This window comes from Nannospalax galili, unplaced genomic scaffold (assembly GCF_000622305.1).
Source record: "Nannospalax galili isolate Female #2095 unplaced genomic scaffold, S.galili_v1.0 scaffold39, whole genome shotgun sequence".
In the NCBI taxonomy this organism is placed as follows: Eukaryota; Metazoa; Chordata; class Mammalia; order Rodentia; family Spalacidae; genus Nannospalax; species Nannospalax galili.
This window is the reverse complement of record NW_008346683.1, coordinates 7,587,528-7,597,556: the sequence shown is the minus strand read 5'-3', so window position 1 is coordinate 7,597,556 and position 10,029 is coordinate 7,587,528.

The following is a 10,029-nucleotide window of genomic DNA, read 5'->3' as shown; positions in this document are numbered from 1 at the left end:
TTAAAATAATAAATAAAATATATTTTTTTAAAAAAGAAAAGAGTGTGGAGGACTCGAGGGAAGATGAGGATGAAGGTGTGAAAGAGGACTCGGCCTTACCCGCTACCAGCACAGAAGGAAGGCTGCTGTGTGCATCGAACCGCTCACACATCCATGAGAACATCGTCCCCTTGCTGCACGGTCCTGTGAGGCGCCAATCAGGGCAGGTGCAAATGGCCTGTGCCTCTACAGTCACATGGCTCAGACACGTGTCAGGGGATAGATGTTGGGTCTTCTGGGGCATGAGCATCTTGACCTTGGACAGCTTTAGCCATATTACCCGTTTCCATTCGTGTGGCCTCTAATCCTCCAGCAGCCTTTGTGTCAGCAGTGAGGGCTCTAACAGAAGAGGCCTCCTGCTGCTGGACTCCCAGCTGACACAACAGTGCTCCTGGGGGATCCCTGCAGTCAGGGCCGGCTCAGACCAGCCCAGGTCCTTTGGTCCGAAAGAAGACATCGGTCTTCATGGAAGAAGCTTCCGACTCCTCATGGAGAGTGGCGGAGCCCAGGGAGTTCACGCTTGCCCTGGGCCACAGGGACCCACACAGCCACACAGCCAGTGCAGTGAGAGATAGGCAGTGGGCCCCTGTGAGGGTTGATTTGTGTGGTCAACTGATGGGATTTTCAGTCTTCATAGAAACAAACATTTGGACATGTCTGTGAAGGAGTTTCTACTCTAAGTTTATAGAGGTGAGGAAAACCCACCCTAACTGTGCACAGCACAATTCCTGGACTAAGTAAAAAGGAGAAATGCAAACCGAGCACTAGCACTCAGCTCTCCCTGCTTCCTGAGGTGGACACAGTGTGACCAGAAACCACAAGGTCCTATGGCCGTGCATGCCCTGCCATGATGGACAGCACCTTCAAACTGCAAGCCAAAATAAGCCTTCGTTCCTTCCGTTGGTTGCCTTGTTGGGTATTGTGTCATAGCAACATGAAAAGTGACCAATCTGTCATCCTTGGCACATTCTTGGCACAGGTCGGATGAGGCCCAGAGACTGTCTACTGGCACAGGGGAGATTGCTCTTAGGTGGTTCTAAAAGTACAATCAACAGCTGCCTAATTGGACCTAAAGCCCACTCAGTGGGAGGACACTCATGTGTGGTACTGTGAACATAGTAAATACACATGGCTGGAGAGGTCATAGACCTTAGAGAAAACCCCCAAACTGTCACATCCCTAGGCTAATGTAATTTCTTACTATGTGCAAAATATATATCCTTATATTTACAGACAAATATCCCAGTCCCAACTCATCAAAAAAGTTTCTTTTGAACCAGACAGAGACTGTTACAGAGTACTACAACTGCTCACACACAGATATTGTCTGTGAATTACCCAAGTCTATGTGGCACACCTACAAGCAGCCTCTACACCTAATGCTCATGGAACATAGAACAAGGGGTAAAGAAGACAATAATGAATATCCCAATTCTCATTAATGAAGCTCCCTAATGCAACAGGGGGCCAGGAACACAGAATGTCACAAATGGCCAAAGTGTAGCAACAAGGAATCTACAGAATACTGGTCCTTGGACAGGACTCATATATTAATCTACACCTACCCATGGCTCAGGGACCATTGCAGAACAGAGAGAAGAAATATTTTAAAGAATCAGGGAGTAGGTACATGACCATATGGAAGCAGAGTCCTACAAGCTCCTGGGACCCTGCTCATATGATTCTATAGTAGTGTCAGCATGCACAGGACCCATGTAACTCAAACAGACATAAAAAACAGCAGAGCACTGGGGAAATGGACAGCTGACCCCAATCTTAGCTGGAGCAATATTGGCAACTGATTACCTGGATGAGTAAAACCTGATCTTCTTAATGCAAGATACTCTAGATAGGCTGACTAGACCTCAGTAGATGAACTTGCACTGAGCAACATGTGGGGGCACTATCTTGACACAATAGGCCTTAAGAGAAATGACAGAATGTACAAATTCCAATGGTGTGGCTTTGGGAGTGTGCCAGTGGTGAGGGGGCTATAAAGATGATTCAGATTGTTTGAGATATTCTGTATAAAATACAACAAAATTTAATAAAAACAAAATTTTAAAAAATTCTTCCAGCAACTGAATGTAAGATTCATTTTCAACTCAGATTAATGAAAATTTAGTAAAAGTTAAGATTCAGTTCTTCAGTTGCAGCAATCAGATATTAAGTGCCGTTAAGCCATGTGGCCAGCGGCTACTGGATGGAACAATGCAATTCCTGAACAGTGAGTGCTTTCTCAGATTTGAACTTGGAAAGGGGGAGTATTATGAATCTTTCAACTGCACAAAACTTTGAACATTGGCAAAACATTCAAGTCTTTGCTTCATTTTACCCTCACAACACTTACCTTAGGTGGACGGAGCTGTGCTCCACTTTTCAGGTGAGCAAGCTGAGGCTTTGAGCAAGATAAAGTCCAAGTTAGCAAAGTAAGTTAACACTAAAGCTAGGACAGCTATTGGGTACTTCTCAACTACCACCTTTAAAATTAAAAAAAAAATTAGTTTTTAAAATATTTTATTTATTATTTTTATTTTACGTGTATGAGTGTATTGACTGCATGTATGTGAGCTCACCCATATTGTACAATGCTGAGGAGGTCAGAAGAGGGCTTCAGATTCCCTTGGAATTGGAGTTAAGGATGGTTCGTAGCTACCATGTGGGTGCTGGGAATTGAACTCGGGTCCTCTACAAGAGCAGTCAGTGTTTTTAACCGCGGAGCCATCTCTCCAGCCCCTAAATTTTATTTATTTTTATTTTAAGTATATGAGTGCATTGTCTGCATGTATGTAAGTGCACCCACGTCAGGCAATGCACACAGAGGCCAGAAGAGGGGGCCAGATTCTCTGGAACTGGGGTTATGGCAGTTGTTAGATGCCATGTGGGTGCTGGGAACCCAACCCAGGTCCTCAGGAATAGCAGTCAGTGTTTTTGACTGCTGAGCCATCTCTCCAGTCCCTGAAAACATTTTTACAGTGTGTGTACATGTGTATGTGTGGGATGAGGCTAGAGGAGGACATTCAGTGTTCTATCCCATCACTCTCTACTTTATTCCTGAGACAAGGTCTCTCACTGAACCTGGAGCTAGGTTGGCAGCTAGCAAGCCCCAGTGATCCTCCTGTACCTGCCTCCCCCCACAGTGCTGGGGTTACAAATGTGCTGGGGTGCAGGAGTCATACTTTTTAATGTGGGTGCTGGGGATTTTAATTCAGGTCCTCATGCTTGTACAGCAAGTTCACTTACCCACTGAGCCATCTCTCCAACCCAAGGGTAAACCCACTACTTCAAAATGAAAATAATTGTTTTCATAATACCTGCCTACTGTTCCTATTAACTCTGATGTGGACTGAACTCTCTCTGGTCATTGATTTTTTTTTTTTTTTTTTTTTTTTTTTTTGTACACTTTCTCCCTAGTCCCCAATGTCTCTGACTCCAGCTCCTTTCTCTTTCATTCCTGCTGTGTCATGTTTTGAGGATGCCAGAGACTTCTTATTTATGACCCAGGTTTCCATATTGTATGCACAGATTCTTCCTTATGAAATAAATGAGAAAGAGAGAGAGGATATATGACACCCTAACAGTACAGTGGCACCCAGTGTGAACTTGGGAGCTCATTTGTTATATTTACTAAAGTAGGTTTTCAGCATTTCTGTCTATTATCCCCACAGAACTCACATGCATGTCAAATACTCAGAAAAGGTCCAACAAATGGAAATTATTATTGTTGGTGTTTTCAAATCATATTTAATTGAAATTTAACAATAGTTCATTGATTTATTACTATTTAGTTTTATATTTAAATGGCTCATTGATAAAGACCAAACATATTCAAGGTGTGTGTCATACATTGTGCAATGATTGCTACAGTCAAATGAACATATCACCATCAACACTGTATGTTAGATTACCAGGTGTGAACGTGAAGATTGGAGGATAACTTGCAGGAGTTAGTTCTTTTCCACTACGTGGGTCCCAGGGATCAAACTCAGTCATCAGGCTTGACAGCAAGCACCTTTATCCATTAAGCCATCTTGTTAGCCCCTATTTTTAATTTTTTGAGAAATTTCCATACTATTTTGCACAATGTTTGTGCCAATTTTATTATTGTGATTGAATCAAGATGCCTTAAGGTATGACATAGAGAAAGAATTGTAATAATAAGTTATTTGTAACTTTTTATTTAAAAGTCCAAATGCAGTAAATAGTGTTTTGCTGGTGGCCTAGCAGTCTGATTTTTCTGTTTGATTCCTTCTAATAGAAATGCTATGAATATTTTATGAGGCAGCAACGTCTATAGTTTAAAATACCTCTGCAATGTCCTGCAGCTAAGGGAGGCATGTGAATGGAAGTCCGCTGTCTGGAACTTCCTAGAAAGCTATTGTTTTTCTGGCAAAGGGCCATTTGGTGTCTTGCCCTTTCTTCCTGTCTGAAATCCAACCTTGATGCTGGAAATGGAGTGGCCACCTTACAGTTCTGAGGATCAAAGGCCCACACTGTGCTGCTGCAGATGGCCATACAAGCTGCTCACAGAGATCACAGAGTTGAACAGGTCAGAGTACTGGCAGGACACAGATGGTGTACTGCAATCCAGGAATGGCAGAGATGCCTTTAAAAAAAACTATTTGAAAATGTGTAGTTAGGGATGTAAGGTTAAAAGATAGTGTAGCACCCTTGTGTTAGCAACAACAGGGAGCCATTACAGTTCTTAGACAGAAGGCAAGAGGAGAAAGAAGTTTCTAGGATTGAGGGTGTGGTAGGGCTGCCCAACAGGAGCAACCCTTCTGTTGAAATCAGCTACAAAAGGGCCCAGGGCAAATTACCCTAACCTCACGATCTCATGTTGGTGGAGTTATAACTGGCTCATGTCAGCCTCTCAGGATAGCAAACAGGCTGAAGAACACTAGATGATCTGCAGTGAATGGAAAAGATCCTTAAACAATGTGCATAGGGTCCCCTGGCATTGAGTCTCTCAGGAACCTAGGGCATCATAAAGATGACACAGAGCAAACACAGGAGGAGCCTAAGTCTCTCATAACTTTGAAAGTCACCAAGGCAGCTATGACAACTACTTCTAAGCATCTTTCTGTGTGAGGAAAATGAACTCTTACGGTTAAGCCACTTCAGTTAGATTTAGTTACATGCCTGAATGCAATCCCCTATAATACACAGTTGTAACCTGCGCACATTTTGGTCAGTGATACACCATGGGGTGGTGATCCTATAACATTATAATATAGCTAAAAAATTCTTGTCAAAGGGCTAAAGCAGTTGGAAGCACTTGCTCTGGCAGAGGACCTGGGTTCATTTCTTGCATCCATATCAGGTGGCTAACAATCATCTGTAACTCCAGTTCTAGGATATCCAACAGCCCTCTTCTGGTCTTTGTAGGCAATGCATGCACCTGGTACACACACAGACAAGCAGGCACACACACATATGCACAAACAAAAATAAATAAATAAAAATTCCAGTTAGCTAGTGATGACATGGCCAATGTAAGGTCACAGCATCATGTGATACACATTTGGGGGGGGTCTTTTTTTCACACATTTGTAAAATACTAGTTTATACTTGTTTAAACACACCTACTGCACTATTTTTATATAAAATTAAAGAAATACAATTATGTACAGTACATCATACTTGATAAGCTGTTACTTGTTCATGTATTTACTATTCTATACTTTTTATTGTTGCTTAAAATTTCTTCCTTCTACTTATTAAGAAGGCGAAGTTTGAAAACAGCCCTGGGCTTTATTATCATAGGCGATGATGGTACTGCATATCTGACTTCTGAAGACTGACTGGAACAAGACGTGGGGGTGGAAGCCAGAGATATCAACGATCCTGACCCTGTGTAAGCCTAAGCTAGTAGGTGCATCTGTGTCTTAGTTTTTAATAAAAGAAGTCCCAAAACAAGATCACCATAATAAATAGGCTATACCATACAGACTAAGTATGTTGTAGGTCCTACCATTTAGGTACGATCAAGTATGTTCTATGATATTTATACCATGATATCACACTATGACATTCATACCATTCACCTAATGAAGCATTTGTCTCAGAACACAGCTTCATGGCTAAGCATGACTGCATATACATTTCAGATGCACCTTAAATCTGTGGTACCATTTACTGTTAAACTCAGTAAGTGATTCTTCATGTCTCTTTCTTTTGGTTGAAAGTCACATGTTCATCATTCCTTCTTGCCAACTGGGCCTGCTCTGGCTGAACATATTACTTTTCAGTAGTGTCTTAGGTAATATCTGTATTTTTCTCTAGTTAATTAATTTACTTTTTAAATGATTTCATACATGCATATATTTTGATCCCCGTTACCTTTTGTGCCTCCTCCTGCTGAACCCCTTCTTCTTTCCAAGTATTTTCATATTGTAAGTGTGTGTGTGTCCTACTGGATTTAACTAGGGTTGCTTCATGAGCATGGGTGAGGGGGTTTCATGAACTTATAGCTGCTGTGGTTACCTGCATGAGACCTGCATAAGAGTGGGCCATGCTGTCTTGGATACAGCTTGAGGCCCACCCCTCCTTAGGGAGCTCTTTATGGTGGCTGGAGAAGGGAGAGACATTTTCTTTAGATAACAATTACTAAGGCCAATAAAGGAAGGAAACGTTCTGTAGTAGCAGATGAATCATTACACTGGGTCAGGCTGATAAGCCTTTTTATTGCTTTTGTCTCCCTGTGGCTGGCCTCCAAGATCACACACAGAAGGTGGATATGACAGCAGCAGCCTTAATCCCTTTCTTGCCTGATGGGCTTCAGTTGTGGGTCATCTCCTTGGCAGCCTGAGCTTTGGGGCCCTGGGCTCTTCTCTGTACCTGTGGAGGGGCAGCAGTGGCGCCTGCACTTGAGTCTTGGCACTATGTTCTCTGTCTCCCACATGCTGTGACTGGGTTTCTCCCTTGGCTTTTGTGCTGAGGCATCTGTTCTGGTAACTGGGTTAGATCCCACATGGTCTAGAGCCTTGCCTTGCTCTTACAACCCTCCCCTCTCCATGCCTTGACCACAACCCTAGCCAGGACTTATGGCTGAGCCCTATGATTCTGTAAGCAGACTTCTCAGCTACCATCTGCTTCCCTCATCAAGAGGACAGTGCCTGCTCAAACTCTCGGTTCTTCAGTTCTGCCCACCTGCTAGCACTCCCCAGAATATAAGCTCCTAGCCTGAGAGAGACCTTACAAATTACACTCAGCTGAAGCAGCACTGTCTGTCACCCTTGGGCACTAGCCTATTGCTCTAGGACCGACTCTTCAATGCCCTGTAGCTAAGGCGTAGTAGAAACAATAGTGATATAACGAATAGGATGCGGAGAAGAGAAATAACAATCATACTAAACAAGAATCACAGGCCAGGCACTGCATGAACACAGCATAGTCCTTGCTTTTATGACAACAGCACACAAGAACAGTCCAAGTTCTCGGAACATCCTCGCTTGCTGCCCAGTCTTCAGTTCTCTCTGGCTTCTTCTCCTCCACTGAAGGTGTTTTCAGATAGACCAATAATTACCTCATCTGCAAATCCAACTGACACTTCCTCCTCTTCTTACCTGAACTCTCTGTGCCTTTTGAAGGAAACGGAGCGTGGGTAACCAAAGAGGTCAAAAGGGAACTTGGTAAGGGTTGACATTTCAAAGAAGCCACAGGCGAAGGGGGTTTCATAAAGGCAGAAGTGGTTTTCAAAGCCAAAGCCATAGAACAAGTGCCCAGTTCCCTTGTGCCTTCTGTTCCAACCTTTTAAGCGCTGGCTTCTTTGAGGGGAAACTGCTTGTCCTCCTTCTCTACCCTTTCCTCCTGAACAGTTGCCTACACTGCTGTCCCATTCTCCTGACACCTTCATTTTGAACTTCTACTGTCCAGAACTAGGACAGTTTCTAGTGTGTTAAACTACGAGGTTTGTGGTACTTTGATGCAGCAGGCTGAGGACACCAACACACTCATTAGCTAATCGACTAGCTAGAAATTACAGTCTTTGTCTTGAGAATATTTTGCCTTCATCTTTCCCCACTTCAGAGGTTCTCAGGCTTTCAATTATCATAGACTAGGAGTGGTTTTTTGTTTTTTTTTTTCAAATTGAACTTCAACATTGGGTTTGCAACTTTTAATTTCCCCCTTAGTTTTTTCCTCTAAGAGCATTAAAGAAACACTATCATGTAAGCAGTAGTCTGAGAAAAAGTATAGTTCTTGGGCTGGAGAGATGGCTCAGCAGTTAAGAGCACTACTCTTGAAGAGGACTCAGGTTCGGATCCCAGCACCCACAAGGCAGCTAACAATTGTTACTCCAGTTCCAGGAGATCTGATGCCCTCCTCTGGCCTCTGAAGGTACTGCATGGATGTGATGCACCTCCATGTATGCAGGCAAGCACTCATACACATAAAATACAAATAAAAAAATTTTTAAAGAAGCTCTATTGGCACCAAAAATAGACTTAAAAAAAGCTTGGGTGAATGAGAACATAGAGAGGTATGTCTAGCTTTGAGGGAGTTGAGCAGACTGTGAGGCAAACATAAACTGGTAAGAGGTCAAGGAGAAGGAATTTTAGGAAGCTTGTATACTGTGTGTCCTACAGTACCTTCTTGATAATTTCTTTTCTTGTCTTTTTGAGACAGGGTCTCCCTGCAGCCCCAGCTAACCTGGAACTCACTATGGAGATCCGCCTGCCTCTGCCTCCTGAGTGCTGGGACTAAAGGCGTGCACCACCACGCCTGGCCCTTCTTGATAATTTGAAAGAGATACGAGTTATTTTTTTAAGTGTTTGTTTTCCTGGCTGGACTTATACAACTTTTAATTTTAAAAAATAAATTGAAATTTGTATATTTAAGGCAGACAACAGTGTTATAGAATACATTTAGATAATGAAAGGCTATCATAGTAAAACTAATATGTCCATTATTTCACTGTTACCCATTTGCGTGTGTGCCTGTCAATCACAGCTTAAATCTACTCATTTAGCACGAGTCCCACAAACAGAACAATTTTACTACTTAATGGACTTGCATCTCTCTAACTGTGACAACACATGGGATCAAATCATAAGGCAGTGATGCTGTATTAAGGGCTGCAGATGATTGCTATCAGAAACAATAGGGTTACTGGTCAGGGCTGGGTGCTCTGAAATGAGAAGCCCTGTGTTTGAATCCTGGCTGGAGTCCTTCTCTGTCTGTACTTGAGCGAGTTTCTGTACTGCCATATGCCTTATTCCCTCATCCACAAAAGGGAGATAACAGTACCAACCTTCCTGAACAGCTGGAAAATTATGAGATGCAGAAGGTAACTCAGGATGTTGCCTGGCTATGGAAGCCCTGTCGGTCATTAGCTAGCATCTGCTGTGACAGTTCACTTGACAGGATCTAGACTCACCTAAGGGACAAGCCTGTGGGAGATCGTCTAGATTAGATCAACTGAGTTGGAAAGACCCATCCTAAATGTGATGGGGCCTGGACTAAATAAAAAGGAGAAAGGAAGCTGACCTCTGGCATTCAATGCTCTGTTTCCTGACTGCAGGATGCCACCTTGTGCCACATCCTTGTCACCATGGACTTCTCCAACAATGAGCCAAAATAAGCCCAAATCTGTAATTTTTAAATTTTTAAACATTTATTACTTATTTCTTGTGTGTGTGTGTGTGTGTAGGTAAATCGAGTCAAATCAGGAGAAAGCACCAGGACACAGACAAGAACTTTGGTGGGATAGAGTTTATTGGCAGAGAAAATGCATGGGACAGTCCCCTAATTTGGGATGGAGGAGCTGTCAGTTTCCAGGTCTGGGGGCTTTTATAGGGGGTTTGGAGGATGTGGAAGGTGGGAAAACTTTTTTTTTAAAAAAAAAAAAAACAAGTTAGGTGGGGGAGAGAGCCCAGGGCTTATCAGGAGGGAACAGCCTCTGTCAAACTGCCCCCTTACATGAGCCAGGATCTGGGTCATGGTATAAGGGGTCTATACATTGTGAAACTTATCAGGGGGACATAGCTT